Source organism: Ammospiza caudacuta, chromosome Z (genome assembly GCF_027887145.1).
Source record: "Ammospiza caudacuta isolate bAmmCau1 chromosome Z, bAmmCau1.pri, whole genome shotgun sequence".
Taxonomy (NCBI): Eukaryota; Metazoa; Chordata; class Aves; order Passeriformes; family Passerellidae; genus Ammospiza; species Ammospiza caudacuta.
Genome location: NC_080632.1, coordinates 41041899 through 41064848, shown reverse-complemented (window position 1 = coordinate 41064848; position 22950 = coordinate 41041899). Strand labels below are relative to the sequence as shown.

Genomic DNA, 22950 nt, shown 5'->3' with positions numbered 1-22950 from the left:
ATAATTGTGACTTTCAGTTTTATTGCTGTATGAGAACAGTGTATTGTTTCACACCAAAGAAAATATTTGCTTAAATTGCACCTGTGTATGAATAATCATAACACTAGGGTAAATAATATTGCTTGGTTTTGATTCCCTTTTTATTATTACTTTGCGGTTCTAATTGGTGTGTCTAACAAGCTTTCTAAAGTGTGGGTTTATTCTTGTTTCTGAAGGTGGAATGCAATGGGATACTAAGTCTAAATCCCTGCAAATGTCTGCTGAACTTGTATGGATATTTGTGGTTAAATTAAATGCCTTACTAAGTAGAAAGTATGCTCATGTCTTTTTTTCTGTATGAAACCTTTTATTTTCAGATTTTCCTTGAGTATCTTCCTAAGAAAATAGAAGTTTTTGGCTACAAATCAGCTTTTTCTTAACTCTGCTGGTTTTTCTGCAGATTTAGAGAAACTTCGGTTTCCTGTGGTGCATTTTCAAGTAGGATACATTTTCAAGTCAACGTTTGGCAGTTGGAGTGGAGCATGTTCCCATACATGTCTCTGCATCTGTGCTAGCAATTTTTGGAGTGAAAAAAGTGCAGAAAACTTCAGTAAATGCTGAAAACTTTTGAATAGTACCAACTGAAACTGGTTTATTGAATGTTGTCCGAGTACAAAGACAACTGCTAAGGAAGTAGGGACCAATTAGGAATACCAGGTGAAAGGGAGAATAAGACTTTAGCTTTCCAGATTTTCACAGATTTAAGCTAATGTGAAACCACTGTAGTTAAAAACTAGACTGTACTAATTATATAATAAATACATAATTATACATAATAATACATAATCTTAGATTTTGGTGATGTTAGAATAGCAGTGTGGCTTGTTTTGTAAGCATTCATAGTTAGTTAAGCTGCTTGTTAAGTTCTGAACATAGCCCTTTTACAGGTGAATTTTCCAGCAAATGCCCTTGGTTCACTGAACTTTTATTTCTTTGACATGTTTATAGAATATACATCTTTCAGAGTTTCTCTGGTTTTTAATGGGATTTAAATGGTTAAATATATCTGTTTATGTACTGAAAAATAGCATGTAGAAGAGTTAATTGGAAAGCTGAGAATTGAAGTGAGGTTTCTTTGGAATTCATAAATTACATGTTGATCCCTCATGTATTCAAAAGATTTAGTTGAATTTGCAGTAATGTTAACACTTACCTCCTCTGCTTCCACAGTTTTGCCAGCAGCTCAAGTAGTAGTGTAAATTGTGTTGATTTCAGTAGTCCAAATTGTGTTGATGTTTTTTGAAGTGCCACTTTCATGTAAGAACTTTCCATAACTGCATTCTTCTCATGTGTTGCCAGGAGGCCTACCACTTCTGTATGAAAATTGAACTAATGTGTTTGTGTGGGTTCAGTTCTCTTGTGGTCTGTCAGTTTGTGTGTGTACCAATCTGCATACCTTATATCTTACATTGTTAATTAAATGCTGCCCCTACTGCTGTTCCAGAAGGTCTGTGTTGTCTGGTGCCCCATTTGGGAGGCAGGCTTTCCAGTTCATGCAGCTCTCTCTGGTGGTCAGCCTGTATAATCAGTTATGCCTCAATAAACGCACTGACAGGATTTTTTCTTTAGTGTATGTCTGTCTTTCCTACTTAAGGGTCAGGAGGCTTCATTGGAGAAGGTCAGTTGCCTTCCTCCTCAAGTCCTTTAAAGATCTCTAGATAATTAACTTAGGTAGTTCTGCCTCACCCCATGGTGTATTCCAGTGTGAGTCATTGTCCTTGCCAAACGGGTCTGCAGTCCTGCCTAATTTTGCTGCTGTAATCTGTGTTTTACCTGGCAGCAAAACGGCCTGCATTCTTTCTTTTCCTTTCTTGCCCTGTTTACCCAGTTATTTTAGTGTGGAATTGTTATTTTATTATGACTTGTCTGTCCTAGGTCATGCAATGACTGCTCATGTATGTATTTTTCTTGTTTGAAAATACCTATCAGATACGCTGCTCTGAGTTTGCTTTTTGCCTTGCAAGTTGACTTCCTGAGTAATTGATCATGACTATCTGTCTTTTAAGTCAGTAAGTTACTCTAATTCCCTTCCCCTTTTGGGTCACAGAAGAAGAGTGTTAGTCAGTAGGATGGGAGAAAGAAGTAAACTGTAGAAGGTGACAAGAAAAGATGGAGAAAGGAAACAGAAGAAATTACATGGAAATGAGGATTGGATGTTCTTAAGGTTAATCGTTTGGGGACACTAACCTAGGACACTATGTTCACCATGAAATTATATCCCTGTGTGCCACCTCCATATGCCTTTTGAACACTTTCAGGGATGGTAATTCCACCACCTCCATGGGCAGCCTGTTACAATGCCTGACTACCCTTTCAGTGAAGAAATTTTTCCCAATATCCAATCTAAATCTCCCCATGTGCAGCTTAAGGCCATTTCTTATTGTTCTGTCACTTATTACCTGGAAGAAGGTACTAAACCCCAACTCACTATTACCTTCTTTCAGGTAGTTGCAGAGAGGAAGATGGTTGTTTTCAGGTAAATATCACAAAGCTGTTTTTTTGAATTTGTCTGGGTTTAAAATATTTGTGAATCTTGGATCACTATGAAACTACCCTGGGAAAGTACTGTTGTGGGCTTGTTCTGCTCCTAGCTCTTTTCTGGGCACTTTGCTTTTTACTGGCCACTAGAACTAGATGTGCCTTTGGTCTCAGCCTGAATGCCTGTTCTGAAACAAGTGAACAAACAAATGGCCTGGAAAACATGTACTGAGACAGGTTTAACTCTTAAAATCAAGTTGCCTGTTGTAGTTTAGGTAGAGAAAAAACACAAGTATCAGAATTGTTTCATGGGCAGTTGAAAATTAGTCTAAAAATTAGTCTAACAATGCACTAAACAATGACAGTAGCTGAGAAAAGACAAGGTTCAAAGAGTGTTTAAAGTTAGAAGGTCCGCAGTGGGTTGTCTGGCCCAGCCTCTCTGCTCAAGAAGGGCCATTGCAGAGCACATGGCGTAGGATTGTGTCCAGACAGCTCCTGGATATCTCCACTAAGGAAGACCCCACAGCCTTTCTGGACAATCTGTTCCAGTGTACAGTCACCTGCACAGTAAAGAAATTCATCCTTGTATCCAGGTAGAACTTCTGTTGCTGTTACTGTTAATTTTGTTATCTCATTGTTGTTTCCAGTAACTTGTTCTTATCTCAACCTGTGATTGTCCCCTTTTGTGTCTCCAGTTCTCAATTCCATTCTGCCAGAGTGGGAAGGGAAGATCAAGCAAGTGGTGTTGGCTTGGGAGAGTACTGGTGGGGGCACTGAACTGAGGAGTGCCATTCCTTAACCACAACAAATGTTTAGAAAAGAAGATGACTAAGTACATCTAGTTAGCTTTGCATGCATTAAGTCAAAGCCACTCCAAAGTGGCTTTTTTTTGGCTTTTTTTCATAAATAAGTAAAAGAACCTTAATTGCTGTTGCTAAATTCTCTAGAGATATTTCAAAACTGGAGTTTCTTTTCTTGTTCTGTAGACAGTTGAATCTGGGCAGTAGTCAGTAAGAAATTTATGTCACATACTGGTACTAAAGGGAAATTAAATTTTTCAAACTCATCACATTGCTAGTCTAGGGAAGTTTAATAATCACAAAACCATTTGTGATAAACTGTTTCTTGCTGTGATACTGATCACAAAGCAAGTACTTCACCAACTGTAGAACTGCATACTATTAACAAGGAAAACTTCTGCAATATAGACAAGTACTTGAAGTAGAAAAGCAGTTATCTTTAATTTGAATTATTTTGAAAAACTGAAAGAAAGAGAACTATTTTAAAGGCAGACTTGTCTCTAATTTCCCATAAATTCATCATATATATTATGCTAATTGTATGTAAAAGAGCTGAGGGAAGGAGATATACTGCAAATGTATTTAATTAATTTTGATGGCTGAATAGATAAAACATGCACTAACATTCCACATGCACATTGTGGGAGAGTTTGTTGTGTGTTTGATGTAGTACAGCCCTTTTCAAACTTAAATGAAGAGGATGACCGAGAAATCACGCTGTAGAAAGACCAGTATTAACTTAGCATTGACAGGTGAGAATCAGCTAATTGTGTTGCTCTTGCTTTTAGTGCTTCTGAACATCTAGGTTTGTTTCTCTGCAGTCTGTGCTTTGACCTTTTCAACTTCTCTATGGCTGCACAGCCTTCAGACTCATTTTACAAAAGCAAGGTATGTGGGGTGAAAGCTGTGACAAGACACGAGGAAATGGCAAACTACTTCAGAAGCTGTTGGGAGCTGTCCTTGAAGACCAGCAGCACTTCATTAGGGCATTGAAACTGGTAGTAGTGTTTTTTGGTGGTTTTTTTTTTTTTTTTTTTGACTGGAAAAGAAGTTGGCTGGCATGGATGTATTTTATAAACCAATGTTATAAAAGCTGGGACAAGTTTTACCCCCCTGTTAGACTGGGTGTTTTAAAAGCTCTGTAGAAAAACTATGTACTTTCTTTCCAGGAGGAAGCAAAACTGGTTTATCTGAGCAAGGTGTTTGCATAGACTGCTCAAGAAAAATCTGAACAAGTATGAAATCCATACCTGTGAGTTTGTGGACTATGCAAACTATTCCTTCAATTCGATTTTGTGTGTACTTGCAAGAAAGCCAGATGTTTATAGTTTTTTATTTCATTCATTGTATGTTGCTGGTGGTAAAGAAATAACATAGCTGTTTTGTTCTCTGTCCTTTCTTTTTGAGAGTGGCAGATCAGAGGGTACACAGCTGGAACCACAGGATTAGAGTTGCTTTGTTCTTCTGGAGGATTGTGTTGTTACAAGTATTTACTGTTCTGGTTTCTTTCAGTAAGGCTAGTTGGCTGTGCAACAGGTAACATTTGCCAGTAGTTGAGACTAAACAGTAGTTGAGACTGACTTATTCTGTCATTTGGAGCATGCAAAGCATGCTATAGAGACATAGAATCATAAAGGTTGGAAAATGCCTCCAAGGTAAGTCCAACATTTGACTGAACACCCCCATGCCCACTAAAACCATAGCATGACGTGCTGTTTCTACTCCTTTGAACTCTTCCAGGCATGGTGAATCCAGCATTTCCTGAGCAGCCTATTCCAGTGCTTATCCACTCTTTCAGTGAAGAATTTTTTTCATTATATCCAGCCTGAACTTCTCTTTGCACAACTGGAGTCGTTTCCCCTTGTCCTGTCACTTGTTACTTGGGAGAAGGGACACTGCCTTGCAACAACCTCCTTTCTCATAGCAGCTACAGAGGCTGATAAGGTCACCCCTGAGCCTCCTTGTCCCTAGGCTGAAGAATCTCTCCTCCCTCAGCTGCTCCCCACAAGAATTTATGCTCCAGACCCTTCACCAGTTCCTTTGCCCTTCACTGTGCATGCTTCAGCACCTCGATGTCCTTGTCAGGACGGGGCCAGTACTGACCACAGGACTGAAGGTGTGGCTTCACCAGTGCCAAGTACAGGGGACAGTCAGTGCTCTGCTCCAGCTGGTCCACGGCCTCTTGTGCTGTGGTGGCTGAAGTTCATTAAGAAAAAGCAGTCACTTCTAGTGGTGTTTTTTCTTACCCCACAATGGGAAGACTAAAACAGTGATTTGAACATTTGTTTTAACTTGGTCTAGCTCAAGGGCTCTATTGAAAGACTCCTTAAACCTCCGCATTTTTATTTTCTTCCCCAGATTAGCTCCTGCAGTCTTTGATTTTTTTGGTTTTTTTTTTCCCCATTAAGGTATTTACTTCTGCTTCCTTTAATTTTATGTCAGTTTAAAATAGGATTTCTGTAGGTTTCATTTGTTCTAATTTAATTTGAAAAAAACAGCCTGAAGATGTTCAGCAATAGGAGGCTGGCAATGGGTTTTAATGCTTGAAGGCTGCAGTTGTAGTGCTCAAAGGCATGGGCTACCTCTTGACGTTTCCCTTCCATGTTTAAAGAGGGAATAATGACTAAAATCTTCAGCTTAAAGTTCCTAATCACCACCCCTGACACTCAGCAATGTGATCTCCTCCTCCATCAACTTTTTCCAGCCCATTGAGAGAATAAGTAAATGCTGCTTGGAGAGTGACTGAAGAAACATTTGCTAAGGCTTAAAATAATCAGTCCTCCTTCCCTGTAGATGGGGAGGGGGAGAATGAGGGCAAGGAGGGGAACAGAATGCACTGAACCACCTGTGGTATATTTTAAACTTCAACTATTCATGCTTCTTATTTCTCCTCATGTGTAGCTGTTATTTGGACACCATGTAAATGAGAAGTCAATGAGTTTCTTAACCTTAGTATGGGAAGTGTTCTTTACCGTATGCTCTGCAGTATCTGATTTGTTAGACTGGCAATGCAGGGCATATTCAATAGAACCAACAAAAACTGGAACAAGAGTGTCCTTGGTGGTGAGTGACATAGCACTGGTTAAGTTGGATGAGTCTGGGACCTGATGAGGAGAGACCATATTTGCCAGAGGTAGAAGAGGAATAGAAGAGTCCTAAGTACTCTTTTGTACAAGACAATGATGTAGAGGTGTAGAAGATTAAGTGGGAAAAATATCTATGCTTTTCTTGGTTTTCTTGATTTTCACCATGTGACTCAGTGCACTGTTTTCATTTTCCACCTGAACTGAGACTCATGCTTTTACATTTTCCTCTGGTCATGGAGTATCCCCCTCCTCTGGTACCTGTCACTGCCTCCCAGCAAATAATCCATGAGAAGATACTTTCTTCTCAGGAGTACTTGGAACTTCTTCCCAGGTTTTCATGTGTGTTCAGTTGTGTTTCCTAAGTTTAAAACATAATGGTCTGGAAGAACTTAATTTTCGCAGGATGCCTCTTTTTGGATTTTTCTAGGAATCAAATGGCACCCAGGTGTTCGGTCATGTTCAGTAGTTACTGTTTTCCTGTGACAATCGAGATGAAGCAGGCTCCAACCTTTTTCTCATCTGCTTAAGCACAAGCATTGATTTCACCGTGTGTGTATTAAGGTTATGCCTGCCTTTGAAACATGAACATTTAATTAGTTTTAAACAAGTTAAATTAATTTTTAATTAGTTTTAAAAGGAGTAGAGTAAGTGCTAAATCACTGAGGTAATTTCAGCTAAAATTTGAACCTGGTTTTGTACCCAATTGTAGGTGAGAGAGGAGAGGAGAAATTCTCTTTATTAGAAATGCTTAGTTGGGAGGGGGAGCGGGGATGAGGAAAGAGATGAAGCAGCTGCTTTTGAGAGAAGTTTGGGCTCAGACTTGGCGTACTAATCTGTGCTTTTGACGACCTAGTAATGCATTCTACACTTGTAGACTATTCAAGCAACATCCAGGTTTTAGAGTCAGGGGTACTCAGATTTTTCTGGAAGTTCTGATGTGTCATTTTCTAATACAGGTCATATTGTCCTTTCTCTGTCAATTCACTCTCATTTTTTCCCTCAAAGATTTGCTTGTTCTACCTGTTGCCCACTCTTTTTCTTCTTTCTGGTGGAGATTGTGTACAACACATAAAATGCCATAAAATCTTCAGTGTGACTCAGCTGCTGTGCTTATGCTGCCTAACAGGACACAGTCTGAGAGGGAGATAATTTGGTTTTAGGAAGTTTCCGTATCAGATGAGATAGGATCCTTCATCAGAGAAGGCATCCTTCCATTACCCTGTCTTGCTGTCCGCAGAAGCTTCTGGTAAAAAGAAGCTCAAGAACCACTTCTTATGTTATTTTGATTTCAGATTCTAGGTTTCTAAAATCCTTTGTCAAGTACCAGAGTTATTTAACTGCCATAACCTCTGCTGCACCTCTTTGTCTTGGGTCTGGCTGGGATGGAGTTCAATTTCCCACAGGTGCCCTCACACTGCGGTGCTTTGCATTGGCCCCTACAGATGTGTTGGTGACACACCAGAGTTCTGGCTGCTGCTGAGCGGCTCTCGCAGCACCAGCGCTGTCTCTCCACCGTTCCACCCTCCCACCAGCAGCCTGGGGCTGGGCAAAATCTTGGCAGAGGGCATAACCGGGACAGCTGACCCAAACTGACCAAAGGGACATTCCTTACCATACGATGTCAGCTCAGACGGAAAAGCTACGTAAAGGAGGAGGAAGGGAGAGCACTGGTTGTTTACAGTGTTTGCCTTCCAGAGCAGCTGTGACATGTGCTCCAGCCCTGCCTCATGGGAAGTGGCTGCACATCGCTTGCTGTTGGGAAGTGGAGAATAAGGGTTTGTCTTTGCTCATGCATGCATGAACTTTCGCTTTTGCTTTACTAAACTGCCTTATCTCAACCTATGAGTTGTTTTCCATCTTTTTTCTCTCCTGTCCAGATGCAAAGTGGAGTGGTAGAGTGGCTTAGTGGACATCTGGCCTCCAGCCAAGGTCAAGCCACCAGCCCCTTCTTGCGATTCTGACTGCCTGTCTGAAGTGACAGGCAGAATCCATCCCAGCCTACAGCTATCCTGACATATGCTGCTTGTGCCTGCAGTTAGGCCAAGTGTTCAATGGTGATCTTTGTGAACAGTTTTCAGGGAGGTGGAAAGGGAATGCATCTGGTGAATGAAAACTTATCATTTCTTAGTGCAGATGGAATAATAACAAGACCATGTTTTTGTGAGTTTGTTTTATTTACTGCTTGAAATAATGTAGAGGGCATTACGTCCTGCATAGTAAAGACATTTAGAGTGGAGCAGGACCACAGTCACTAAGCATTTTGTTTCTGTTGCAGGCATGAAGAATATCTTGCTCACCTATGAGGTACTGCATAATACACCTACAGCTTTCGATAGAGTTGTTCACAGTAGTGTAACGTTTGTTACCTACTTATATATCTTTTCTGAACTCTAAAGAGTAATTGAAAACGGAGTTAATAAACCCTGTGCAGAATCACTGTGTTTAGTTACTTTGAGAGGTGTTACATATGTTGATATATTGCATCTATGTCTTTCCCTCTGTGCTTTTCTTTTCCTTGGTTTCTTCCTTATTCCAAGGACGCTGTGAACTCTGTGTTCAGAGGAGTTTTTCTCTTTTCTCTCCCTAAGGTTTCCTCTGTATACTAAAACTGGAAGATCAAACATGAGGAACAGTTTGGGAAAAGTTAAAATAAGAGTTGAAATTTAAAATGGATTTTTTTTTCAGTATTCAAGCAATTTGGAGATTTTTCAACTATTTACCTTATATGAAAAGAATGAGGAGATAAAGCTTCCTTTGCAATGATTTTTTTTCTCTTAAATACTTTTGTATTAGATTTGGCAAGTAAGAGAAGTGACAATGTTTAATGTAAAGCATCCTGGTATTGAACTCCAGTGGAAACTGAAAATATTAGCATTATTATGTGTCGTTACAGACTTGTTCAAATATATAGAGGTTATCTAGAATAGGGGAAGGGTTCTGGTGACAATGATGCTACCTTTGTCACTGACAGAAGCATGTTCTCTTTTGTGGCAAAGCCACATTGTGGAGGTTTGTTTTTAACCAAATTTGATACTAAAGAGTTTTTTAGATCAGTGATCTAAAAAATTAAGGCCTTGGTCTGACTTCTTCTGTCATTTAACTGGGGGATTTTTTATATTTTCTTTTTGTCTGTGTGCCAGTCAAAGGGATTTAGTGCCCTGTATCTGTATTTACTTAAATGGCTTGAAACTTAATTCACTTATTATTTGGTGGATTGACAGACAAATATTGTTATGTGTAGTTTGGGCCTAGATATGGGTGGCCTATTTATTGCAGTTACTAGTAATCAAAGTTCTTACTAAGTCCCAATTGAGGAAAAAAAAAGTATTTAAAAGCCTAGTTACTGGTAGACATGATAAACTCTAAAAGGGCTGTAGAGGGGAGAGGGATGTCCATTTATAGGTGCTGGAATGCCTTGTCAGAAGTGGTCTGCTCAGACATTTTTAATTCCTGCCTAGGATTTTTAATTGGCTTTTGTTTGCTAATTGGAATTTATATTTAGCAAATCTAAGAACTACTAGTATTTATAGTGATTTGTAGTTTGTTTAGGAATACCTTTGGGGGCTCAAAGCATGCATAAGGAGAGGAGAGGCCATGGTTGGTTTTAATCTTTGAGTTCATTTCAGTGGGCTTCAAGCAATTTGTCTTGTAAATGTATGTACAAAACTTTATCTCTTAGAGCAGCTAGTTCAGATGGAGACAATTCCTACTCAGTATTTGAGTAAGAATTTATTATAATTAGCAAATTATGAAGAGCCTTGGGTGTAATAAACTGTGTCGCACTTGTATTCTAGACTTAGCTCCAGCTTGTCTAAATATTGCATTCAATGAAATAAAGTGTCAAAGAGTCTGCAGTACTGTTTACAGGCATTTTTAGGGAGCCTAGCTGGATTTTTCATTGCCTCATGGTCACAGCTTGCTTTTGTCAACTTTGCATTAGTCGTTCTGCTTTACTTTGGGAAGTGGTTCTTGAAGTCCACACTTGTGTGCAACAGCTGGTTCCAAAACCTGGAGAGAGAGATGAAATTTTTTTTTCATCACAGCTGAGGTGAAGTGGGAAATAACTATGCCAAATTTGCTGAAAAGTTCTGTAAAAAACTAAGTGACTTGTAAGTCTGAGATGGTCTAGGAAAGAGTTGTTCTTCTGTAAATTAGAGAATGGAATATCTTAGATGTTGAACAGATCACCTGAGGTAGATTCAAATTTCCTATCCATGAGTGGGTTGGAAAAAAATGCTTTTAGACAAGATTAGAGCAGTATGATTGCTGAGTTGGAGTGGGGACTTTCAGGGAGATCTGAGGTGCCCTGGTTCGTGTTAGTGAGTGCATACATCTGCAGAACATTTGGGTGAGTTCCCACAATGCTGAGGACATTGAAAGGTGGGTGAAAGCCCTCAGGGCTCAGAGGCAAAACTTGTGTTGGAGTTTGACTTAGGTACTGAGACATCTGAGTGTTTTCAGGATTTCTTTTTAGTTTTCTGTCATCAGAAATAATTTTAGTGGGAGTTAAATAATTCTTTAGTGGGAATTTTGCAATGTAACATTTTTTCAACAACTTACCAGTTATTAAATACTGTTGAGCTATAAATGCTTAATCTTTATTTTATAATGCTTTGTCATAAAGGAACTGATAATAGCACAATCTGTAACAGCATATTTTAAAATCCAGAAAAGAACACTGTATCCTCCTGTCTAATCTTTTATATATCATAAACCAGTCAGTTACACTTGGGCTTTTCTTCCTCCCTTCATCAAGTTCAGTAACATAGGATTATCTAAAACCTGTTTTGTAACAGTGCATCTACTCTTTATGTTTTAAAATCAGGAAATACAGAATCTATGTCTTTCTTAACTGGTTTTTTTCAGTAATTTGACACTCTTGTTTCTGAAAGGAAAAAAAAAAGTTATTTAAATAGGTATTTATTCTAAAGCTGTTGTATATCTCATTTAAACAGTTCCTTGTTTTTCCACTATGTTTGTTATTTCTTGAGACTGTCAGGTAGTCTGCTAGATCTTTTTAGTGTGTTGGGGCACAATTTTCATGCTCTTGTCTTGTGCAATTTTCTTATGGTATTTCAGGATATCATTTCAAAAATCATGTAAAAAGGTTTGTGTCATTCTTGTTTCAGAGCTTGGGGGAACAGTTAATGTGAATATAGGAAGTTCTAAGTTTATCTTATTTTGGAATATTTTCTTTCTCTTTGAAAGTGAAGTGCACAATTGAATGCTTAATCATACTCAAAACAGAGTTCTGTAAATACTGGATACACATGATGATAATTTGACTTTTCTGCAGTGTTTGGGGAAGCACCAGTCTGTTCTTTTTTTAAAACGTTCAAGAGAACACAGACTGTTTGAAATGCTACATTGTGAAAATATGCTTAACGTAATGTTTCTTTCTCCTTGTCACTTCTATTAGACTCCTGCAGAATCTCTGCTAGTGGTATATTTTATGAAAAACCTTTGTTTGCTTTCAGAGCCCTGGGTTTTCTGGTCAGCATTTTTTTCTGACAATCTGCGTTTATGGAGATAACATGATCTTGGCAAAGCAAGTAGTGCAGTATCTTTGCAAAAGCTGTCTGGTGTTTCAGATAGGGAACAAGTGGAGGACTCGCAGGCCATTGATGTTTAAGGAAACACTAAATGAACTATCAAGCAAGTACATTTTCCTGAATTGTAAAGATAAAGCATCAACATTGCTGTCATAAATTATTCAGCAATACAAAGCATTAACATAGGATTTAAAAAAAAGAATGTATTCTTTTGCAAAAATACTTCAGCTCTTCTCCTAAAGAGTAACAAGAAGCTGCAGTATTTATATGTTATAATATCTTTCTATATAATTGCAATGTTAATATATTAATATAAGTATTTATATATTGATACAGTAATTGAACTCTGAATCATTATTTGATAGGTTTGTGAATACATTTACATAGTACTGACTTTACTATTTAATCAAACTTCTACAAAAATAATTTTATTTGAAATATTTCTATGGCAGTTGCTTAAATATCTCAGATTGTTGCTTGCATGTCTCAGATGGTCTTTGTTATGTTTTGTTGTCTCATTTTATGTAATCAGGCCCTGACTCTACTTTCATAAAAGTACCTAGTCAAAACCTTATTGAAACTGTATGGGGTCTAAGTTGGAGAGCAGGGAGGGGAGTGTTCTGGGTTTTTGTTGGCTTTTCCTTTGGCTGTATTTTTGGGGGGATTTTTTTGTTTGTTTGTTTGCTTGGTTTTCTGGGGGGAGGGTGTTTTTTAAGGCAGAGTTGTAAACAATATTAGTGGCCTGGGTTCCTGTAACTGATGTGTCGCTGTAAAGAGCCAGCTTGGTTTCCTTTACAAGACTTTAGGCACTTTTCCAAAGACAAGGAGGAAGGAGGGCAATGACACCAAAATCCCCTAGAAACTCCCGCAACTTGAAGAGGGAATTTGTACAATGAAACTTGCATTAGATCTGACCTTTTGAAGTGCAGTTTCTTAACTGAAGCTGAAAAAGCAGGGTAGGCTGAAGAAAGTATTTTCGGAGAGTCCAGAGGAGACACTGACATCTATTGCTCTTGCCTGTTTGGAAGAGTTTGCTGATTCACTCTGACTTAACTGTTATCCTGTTTACATGCTGACAGTTATTTCTGCAAAGAGCTAATTTGTTAAAGCACGTGTTTCCAGATTCTGTTCAGATAGTGTAGCTGGCATAGGAGTAGTTCCTTCATCCAGATGTTTTCACATTTTTGATGTCTCTCTGTCTCAGATTTACCAGATTTGTTTTCTCCCATATTTTTCCCAGAAAAAAATGTTACAGGAATCAAGGTAATGCATGTTTTATCACAGCCTATTATTGCAATTTTCTTGTCCAAGACCACTTTACCCTTTGCTTTGGTCAGATGATGAAAACTGGGGGGGGAAAGAAGCCAAATAATGTGTGAAATTGGGAGCAGCAGGAGTGACATCTTACAAACATAACATTGTGTTATGTTGAGCATAGTGGATCTTCTTGTGGTTTTTCTTTTTGTAGACAGAAGAGGTGGTTGGGGTTATGATTATTATATTCTCCATGGTACTTTACTGTGTATGACAGACTGTAAAAGTGTACCTTTAATCTCTAATGGTAGATATTTAGAAGTTTGGCAAAGAGTAGTAGTTTCAGTTGGGATATTCTGGAGTTGAAACTGGAGGCACCATTTCACCTAGAATGATAGAATGAAGAGACCTGGTGATACTGTTCCATGGAATTATTTCTCACTTAAGTGACTACAAATTTCATTAAACAGTCTTTGAGGTTTGAGTAAGAGATTTTTTTCTTAAGATGTTCTGATTCTTGGGTAGGAATCAGAATCATTAATTTCCCTCTTTTTTTTTTTTTTTGTCTCTTTTTTCTATTATGTTACTAAATGCAATCTATGTTGAAAGAGAAAAGCCACAAAATAAACCGTGAAGGGGAAAGCATGTTTTTAAACATTGTTTTGGCATTTGCCTTCAGAATGGTTCTTCCTCTTTCTGTTTACCTCCTACACGCCTAGAGGATACTTAGTGATGTCACTGCCCTTTCCCCCTACTACATAATCTTCTGCTCCTGGTTCTCAGGAAAATTCTAGCTCTTCAGCCTTCTTGAGCTCTGCATGTAGTGTAAACACATATGACAGTTACTGTAGAGGCTGTACTGTTACTAAGCCCTGAGAAGGGAAGTTGCCAGACTGGGGAAGTGAGATAAGAGTGCATGAAAATGGAGATGACAGAATTCAGAAGGAAAGTCCCAAAGAGTTTAACTTTTTAAAACCCAGGTCTTGGAAAAAGCTTCCTGAACAAATGCAAGCAGGGCAATTTATACTAATAGCCAATGGCAACTGGAAAGAGTTATGACTGGTTTTCTCCACAGAAGTGTTTGCTCTGAGAAACTCTCTCTCTTCTGTGAGGAAGAGAACTTTTTAATATCTATCAGTAAATAACTCTGCTTGGTTAAACTGTTGTGTTGATATTTACTTAGAGGATAATATTTTTTATAGACTCAGAACTCCGGAGTCCATCTGTAGAGGGAGAGGATAAAGAACTTTGTCAAAAGTCAGACGTCTTTCAGAAGTACCAGACCACAGAAAGTGGTGGGTCTTGGCTGTTCTCTGTTCTATCTATTCCACAGGTAAGCTGCTAAAACCAGAATGTACCTGGGAAATCCCTGCCTGCCACAGAAGGCTGAGAGAAGAGCAACTGGTTTGAAACCTTTTCCATTGTGACACAGCTGGTGCCTGCTGTGCCCCTCTTCAGCACTTGCTGACTGCAGTGTGAAATGTGTATGACTTGTGATAGCTCAGCACCAGCCTGTGTGGCTCTTGACAGCATCTGTAGGCCAACATCTGCTTTGCAGCTGCTGATGCTATTCTTTGGCCCTGCAGTACTGTAGAGACAAGTGCTGGTTCATGTTTTCACAAATGGCTCTTCAATTATGACAGCAGGAATTGCATCTGGGAAAGAATAGCTAGCTTTTCAAAAGTGTCTTCCAGCATCACCTCCAGACTGTCTCAGTCTTGCAACATTTAAGAAAATGAAGTAATTTCGCAGACTACTTTGGTGTTGTAATTTTTGCTTTTGTTTGCACTTCCAGTATTTTTTAACTTGTGAGTGAGGCTGTAACTGTCTTATATATTCTCTAGAGGTTGTTGAAGGCTTTTTCCCTAAGACAGTATTTTTAACAAAAATGACTTTTAATAGAAAAATACTTTTTTTCTTCTTCTTCTTTGGTGGTTTGTTGGAATACTTTTTAACATTGATATTTTTTCATTGAATCTTTTTTTATCATTTCTTAACTTCTTCATAATGCATTGGTAGTTTTTCCTGTGTAGAAACTGGTGCTTTGATTGCTCACTGTAAAATAGTTTTTGTAACCAAAATCCAGCTAGGCAGAATGAGACCAGTAGCGAGAAATCCTGCTTTTTACCTTGAATTAATTTCCTTCATGTGCACAGGAGCATTGGGAATTCCTATTTAATGTCTTTCTGAAAGAAATCAAAGAACCAATTCAGGAAGACCGGTGCTTTAGTAAGTAACTTGGAACAATCTTTTGTTCCGTGATCTGAGCTATTAAACAGTACTCAATTTTCAGTACCGTTAACAAAAAAAAAATCTAGTATGATGTAGCATACTTGTGAAAACATCACTTAGTCCTAATTTTGGTGTTGTCATCTTTTATTGTATCACTTTAAAAGAATTTGGGAGATATGTAGGCGAATAAAGGTAAATTGGTGGTATTTTTCACATGCTTCATGCAAAAGGCCTTCCTGACCCATTATTGGTACTTTTCCTATGTCTTCTGCATATATAAAGATGTGCAGAGAATGGTGGCTCTGAATGGACTAAGGACCCTCAGATACTATTATCTTGGGACATAATCTGTGCCAAATGATTGGGCAACTGTTTGAATTGCTTAGAAATTTTCTGATGAAATAGACTTTTGCTGAAATTTGTCACCATGGTGAAACTGAAATGTTTTGCAGATATGGACCAACTTTTTCCAAAGTTCTAATGGAATCTAAACAGAGCTGTTGCTTCTGGGCAAGTCTTTGATTTGATTACTTCTCTGGTATCTCACCTACTTGGCATGTTACTGTGGTGTTGAGGCTTCTACCTGAGCACGGTCCTCATTCATTTTCTGACAGCAGCCCCAGGTAGTTTTCTTCCTCAATAAGTACAGCAATTACTTTATTCTCTTGTGAAGAACTAAAAAAATCACAATTTTTAAAATCCTCATATTAACAGCTATCCACTTAGTCCCTGTGTGTCATGCAAGCAGATCAGGCCAGGACCATTATTCTTTTCTTACACACAAGTTCATGGAATTGTGGATACTGGGAGTGGTTTTCCAAGTGAAAACTGTAAGCAAATGTTATCTTTGCTTCTCTACCTTTTTTTTTTTTTTGAGCATGTTTTGTCATTGATATGTTAATCTTCCACCTTCTGTATGTATTTGCTTGCTACCACATGCATTCAAATTTTGGTGTATGAAAAATTCTTGTGTGCTATTAGTACACAGCTGATAAAACAGGAAAACTCCTTTGGAATTACTTAATTTTTCACTTGTTACTTGTAGGAGCAGTTGTTTTCTTGTGTGGCTTTACCTCATGGCAGGGGAACAATAGGCAGAGCATATCAGAAAAATGACCATGAAAACTGAAAATGCACTCGTTGTTAACTAAACATCTTTGAATATGCTTTAGGAGAATATTTTATATTTTTGTGAAAACTGTTTTTAAGGTCAGAATAAATATTACCTGAGAAACGGCAACAGAGTTTTAATGCAGAAGATGGTGCATTTAAAATGTAGGTTAATTTTATTTATGAACTTGCCACCTGTTATCCAAATAATGGAAAAAAGTTCTCAGATTTTCCAGATTGCGTAGTATTTTTAAAAGTATTGTTGACTATTTTGGCAAAGTTACTCAGGAGGATATTTTCTTATGAATATATATTGGAAATATATGAATCTGTTGCTGTGATTTTTTTGGTGAAATTCTCACTGATGTGGCATGTTTGGACTGAACAAGGACTTTGTAACCTTTTGTTGGTCCATTAAAAAGCGCTGTCCTTCTGTAACAGGCGATGTTTTAAAAATGCAATACTTTATTGCCTGTGTATGCATTTATTGCATTGTGTATGCATTTGCTTCCTTGAATTTAGTATACTTCTGTTTTTAAAGCAACCCACTGAAACAAGCTTGCACATGCAAAGAAATTCAGATTTGCAAGGATAACTCATGTCATATATGCAGAATATGGGCAAGCTTAATTGTGCTCCATTTGTCTGTGTATTCAAACTGAACTGCAAAGACTGTAATTAAATATTAATTATACATATTAAGTGTAAATCAAACAAACTAGCCAAAAGTATGGCAAGTGGGAAGCTGACTGACTTTTTTTCTCAGTCTAAGTTTGGATTTAGAAGTAAAAGCTTGATTTTGGTCATCTTGGAACAAGATGCATAATACCCTTGTGATGTTCTATCACTGCTTGCTAATGTAAGATTTGTTAGTACTTTTTATGATACTTTGCTGCAATCTTAATCTCCTGTCACAGGTAGAGTGAGACCTTTGTACAAAGTTTATTAGAAAAGTTCCCATTGAGTCATGAGGTGCAGAAGGTATGTGCTTGCCTTTTAAATCCTTCTCAAAGAGGAGCCTGGTGTGGCTAGATCCAGTCTTAATGCCAAACTAACAATTTTAGGTCTAAGAAATTATAGGGTTGTGATTGAACTTTGTACAGCTTTGTCCCACAGGATTAAGGGAGGCAAACCAGATCTAGTAATATAAAAATGAATTATTTACTATAATAAATGATTAGACATGAAGATCTTAATTAGAATTATTTACTATGCATTATAGAAGCTAAAACTAGGATAGTTTAGTGTGTGCTATGTCAAAACAATTTTATTAAAGCAATTCCACTAAAGCTAGCAAAGAAACCCCCTAAAAACTATTAAGTAGAGGTTGATGTTACTTACCTGTATCGCCAACTGTGTCACCTTAGCATTTTTACATAAGAGTACTTTACCATATCTGCCACATCTCCACCTCATTATCAGCATGTTAAACTTTGGTGTTGATGAATCAAGCTGGTTTTAGCATAATCCAACACCAAAAGCAGCATGACACCCTTTTTAGTTCACTACAGATAGCTTTGCAAAATAGAGCATTGTTCAGGTTGGTTCATCCCGTTCCAGGCAATGTATCCTACTGTACCACCTACCCACCATTACTTGGGAAGGCTTTCATTATTGATATTCATTCAAATTCCTTGAAAGAAGGATATGTATATAAGCAGATGGACAGTGTGCGCATTGCTGTCATCTTTGGTTTACTGGCAATAAACAAACTGAGTTATTGGGAGACAGCCTATGTCTTCAAGGCCTTGCTTGTCAATAGAAAATACTATTTAATCTTTCTTCTTTCACTAGTAAACTGAGCAGTTGGTGACGCAGGCACAAACATTAATTGTATTTATAGCAGTTCTGAAGACTTGTTGAAATAACAAATGCTGTATTGTGCTCTTTGCAGACAGTGGCAAATCAGAGATGATGGAGTAATTTATTTTGGCTGAGGTTCATTAGTCTCTTAAGTTCATTTTGGAATTTGGCATTTACATCCTTGCAGCTACCAGAAATGTAAGATGGTGTAGACTTGAACAAATAGAAGGAAGGAGGAAATAGGGGAGCTAGATCACTGACAAGGTGGTGCGCTGTGAGATTGGTGCAGCAGCTCTGCTTCTAAAGGAGTAATTTGTCTTAGATGAGTGTGTGAACTGAATAGTTTTATAAGGCCTTAATGCAGATCCTGTAGATGGGGTGAGGGAGAGAGAAATATGTCACATGTACCTGTTGAGCTTGGAGTTTTTGATCTCTGAGTTTCCATGCTTCTTGTTCACAGCTGTAAGCTGCTCCTTCATAAACAAGCAATTACTTTTGTTCGTCGTGTGAAGAATAGATTTTCTATTAGGCTGCTTCATTGGTTTTTTTGCCTGTGAAGCACAGGCTACAGTATTGTCGAAGGTATTCAAAATGTTGCAATCTTTATTCCGCTGGATTTGTGGAAAAACAACATAGTTAAACATAGATAAATCTTCATGCAGTTTTGGTTAAATTCAGGAGCCTGACTAGGACTTACAAATGCTAGGCAGTTCTGAGCGTGGAACAATACTTTAAAAATAGAAGATAAATTAGAATACCCTCAAGGCCCCTTGATCTGAAACCTGCATGAACAGGTGGTTGTTCTCTGCTTTGTTTGAAGGTTGTGCTCTCAGATCAGTGTGCATGGAATGTGTGCTCAATAGGTCAGAGATAGACAGCTCTCCCCCAAACAACCCTTCCTCTCTCCTTCCAGCATTTCAGCACAGGTCTGGAAAAAACTTGTGCTGACTGTGCTGACCTTCAGATCAGATCCTGGTGTGGTCTGAAGCACCTTGAAGAGGTGCGTACAAAATACACAGCTGTCCAAGCAAGGCAAAACTCTGTCTCTAAAGCTAGTATTGCAAGAGGAGAAATGCTAGTCATTGCCACCAGTCTGACTTCTGTGGGGAAGGAAGCTGAACTTACTGCTCACTGAGATGGGTTCATTTTTGGGGATGGAAGAAGGTAGTGTGGTATTCGTGATAGACTCAGTCAACACAGCACATGGCACTGAGGAAGCTGTGTTGAAGTCTTCACTCCTGTTCAGGATGATACCTGTCTGAAGAGTCATCCAACATAAAATTTGAAGAGTTCTCCATTCTGAATTCTGCCCCCCTTCAAGCTTCCATTTTATTTCCCTCACCTTTGTTCAGTTTTAAAATCAATTTTTGGTCCTCTGTCAGGCCCTTTCTGTGTTGGGAGGGTCACAAAGGGAATATATATTTTTTTCCATTGCTGCAGGAAGCTGCTGTTGTGCTTAAGCACTTTCAAATAGTTTCCTGCAACCACAGAAATGTTGTGCAATGAGAGCAAAGGGTGGGTGTGCCCTTGCCCTTCCTGCTGCAAGACAGTTGATCTTAACTTCCACATGAATTGAAAGGAGTGGATGTTGTCAGTTTTCAAAGAGAATTAATTGTTGTGGCTTATTACATAAAGTGAACATACCATGTCTCTTTTTGTGATTACTTTCCCTTTTTCGTTTCTATTTTCTCCATGTAATGCCATCAGCAGTTTTTTTTTTAACTTGTGCTGTATTCACAGAAAAGAAAAACGTGTGCAAAAAACCCTGGTGATAATGTTTGAAGTCAGGTATCTGGCTTCTATACCACTTTCTTGCTAGAACTGAGAAGCAGTCTCAGTACCAAAAATGTGGTTTAATTTTTATAAAAGTTTTGTATTTAAAAAAGCCTAAATTTAAAACGTTCTTGGCAAAGATGACAGGAATTTGGGCAAATAAGACAGGAGGGGATCACTTCATCTGTATCTAAAAGAAGATTTGATTTCTTCAATAATCATGCATTATGTATTGTTCACAGCCTTTAACATTTTTTAATATTTTACTTTTAATGCAGATACATTATGGTCCACCTCTGCATATGTGCCTGCTTTGTCTGACTTTCTGTGGATTCCTGCAGCAAGTGGATGTTTTGTGACATGCTTATTTAAAGGGCTTCGTCACTCCCATGTTTAGTACAGAGATTTCCCAAGTGATAAAAAGGTAATTAACTGTTGAGGATTTATCTGTAGTGAGAGGATGCTCTCATTTTTAAACCTTTGAAATTATACATTTGAAGTGGTATGGCTAAAGACTCTGGCTCGGGAGGCTTCCCTTCAAGAGCCACCTGTTGCCTCAAATGCTCCCGCCACCCCCTCCCCAAAAAGAAACCCTGTAAGTTGAAAGCCAATCTTTTGAAGGCTGTGAATGATGTATATTATTAAATTGTGAGAATTTTGTATGTCCGCCTTGTTTTAGTGAAATGTCTTCTCTGAGTCATGATTTTCGATTTCAGTAACCATTTTCTTGATGGTTACCTTAAAATTACTGAATTATTGCAGCACAGTGTGGCTGGTGAAAATAATTTTCAGGTGCATTGCTGATACAAACATCAACAGAGGATTGTATGTAGACATGTGTTGTTGTAGATGCTGGTGATTGTGGTTAGAGCAATGTATAGAATGATTAATCTTATCCTTTAGAAGCCATGGCTTAAAATATTATCTGTATTAGGAATATAAAATAATTCTATTGAATCAATTACTCTGTTCATCAGTACCAGAATCACATCTCTTACACCTAGTAGTTATCTCCAAAACATCATCCTTACCTCAGACTTTGTTACCTATTCCTATTTATTACTTGGATAATTGGTTCAGCCAATTTTTTTATTGAGCCTTCGTTATGTCAGACATCCACTCTAAAATGTGTTTGGACTTGGTATAGGGGCTTTTGTTGTTCAAACAAATACCTTTGTGGTACCGAGTAACTTATCTACAAAAGTTGCTTTCTGAATATGTTAAATCCTTTCATACAACAGTGAGAATTATTTACATTCTTTACAAAAACACAGAAATTATTTTGAATTACAATATGAACAAATCTATATATCCCAGAAAATTATACTCAGTGAGTTCTGCGAACAGGTAGGCTATTGTCTCCCAGTATATTTAGTCTCAAAATGCTTAGCTCCATCATAAGAATAGGTCATATTTTAAATATACTCGATCAACAGCAGTTAATTTTTTTGCCATGTTTAGTGTTTCTGTTGTGCTAAGATAGTGGTCTCTGAATGGACCAAAGCAGGGAAAACTGAGTGTGTCCAATTTGAGACTTGTCTGGTGAGAAAAACAAGTGAAAGGAGTTTTGTTTTGTTTTCACTAGTGAGTGGTGACCTTCTGTTTCAGTTACTTTGCAGGTGAGAATCTGCCCCATAAAACTGCTTTACTTACATGTAAACATGTAAGAGGCCAAGAAAACATGTTTTCTATTTTCAGTGAAGAAAATAATGTAGGACTATTTCTTGGTTTCACCTGCTTTGTCTGCACTTAAACATAAAAGACAAACTTGAAAGTTATTTAATTTGAAGTGATGTCACTTTTTTACAAATAGTGTCTCTTGAGTTTTTTTTCCCATTGTCACATGGACTCTTTGAAATTAGCGCAACAAATAGCACAGAGTATTTACTTTGCATTTTTTTACTGCATTTTATTGCTATTTCACATTCTTAGGTGTGATTAAGCAAGGTTCCCTTCTTGGTTTATCGATTTTTTTTTAATTATGGAAACAAAGAGGGAATGATGGGAGTTTTTTGAAAGGACAAATATGTTGTAAATACACAGACCTTATGAAGGAGAGGCAGGCACAAGCACATTTGTTTAGTACACTTCTGAAACTGGACAAGTTTTCGGTTAGGTTGGCAAATTACATTTCCATTCAGTTTGGATAGACATAAAGCCGAGTGACCAATGAAAAATCTGTCAGTTCAGGTTAAGGTTTGAATAAAAAGAGGGTTAATTTTGGAGTATTTTGGGAAAACTACTGTAGTAATTAAAGATGTAATAATTAAAGATGGCCCTCTGTGTTATTAAAGCTGTGAATGTTTTATATAAAAGCAAGTTGTAGAGCACAAGCATTATGTCTTGCATAACGTTGACAAAGGTAGTGAGAAATCTTTTAAATATAATGTTTATAGTCATGTGGTGTTTTTTTTCTTCTAAAAAACGATTATTCCTTATTGAGTGAGGAGGAATGCTTTTTTTCCTTAGTTAAACATGGACTTGTTACCTGTGCTACCTTTGGAGCTAAAAGCACATATCTTTTCAGTTAAAGGTGGCTGGCTTTGTAAATGAGGCACAGGAAATCTGTATATCCCCTACATAAGGGCGTAAGCAATGTAGTGAATGACATTTGTGTCTAGACGTTCATGTTTAAATATCTATAACACACTGGTTCTTTGTGTTGCTTAGTTTGGGAAGTAAAAGAATAGATTTTTCACTTGGTGATGGTATCTTTTTTCTTTTCTCTTTCTCCCAGAATTAGCATAATGGTAGCACAGTCTTATCCTCTTGTTTATGTAATTGAATATTTTTGTCATCTCAAAACTCATTAAGTTAATGTTT

The 22950-nt window shown here is 37.8% G+C and overlaps 1 protein-coding gene across 3 annotated transcripts in view; it reads left to right on the top strand.

Moving 5' to 3' along the window:
- Positions 1-22950, top strand: part of JAK2 (Janus kinase 2) — an 86902-nt gene that overhangs the window by 16916 nt on the left and 47036 nt on the right. The window contains exons 1-2 of one of the 3 annotated variants that reach the window (XM_058824328.1): positions 13092-13218; positions 20406-20551. The gene's annotated coding sequence lies outside the window, so the exon portion shown is untranslated. Of the gene's footprint in view, positions 1-13091; positions 13219-20405; positions 20552-22950 lie in introns of those variants that run through there. The other 2 variants (XM_058824329.1, XM_058824330.1) reach the window with 2 other exon arrangements.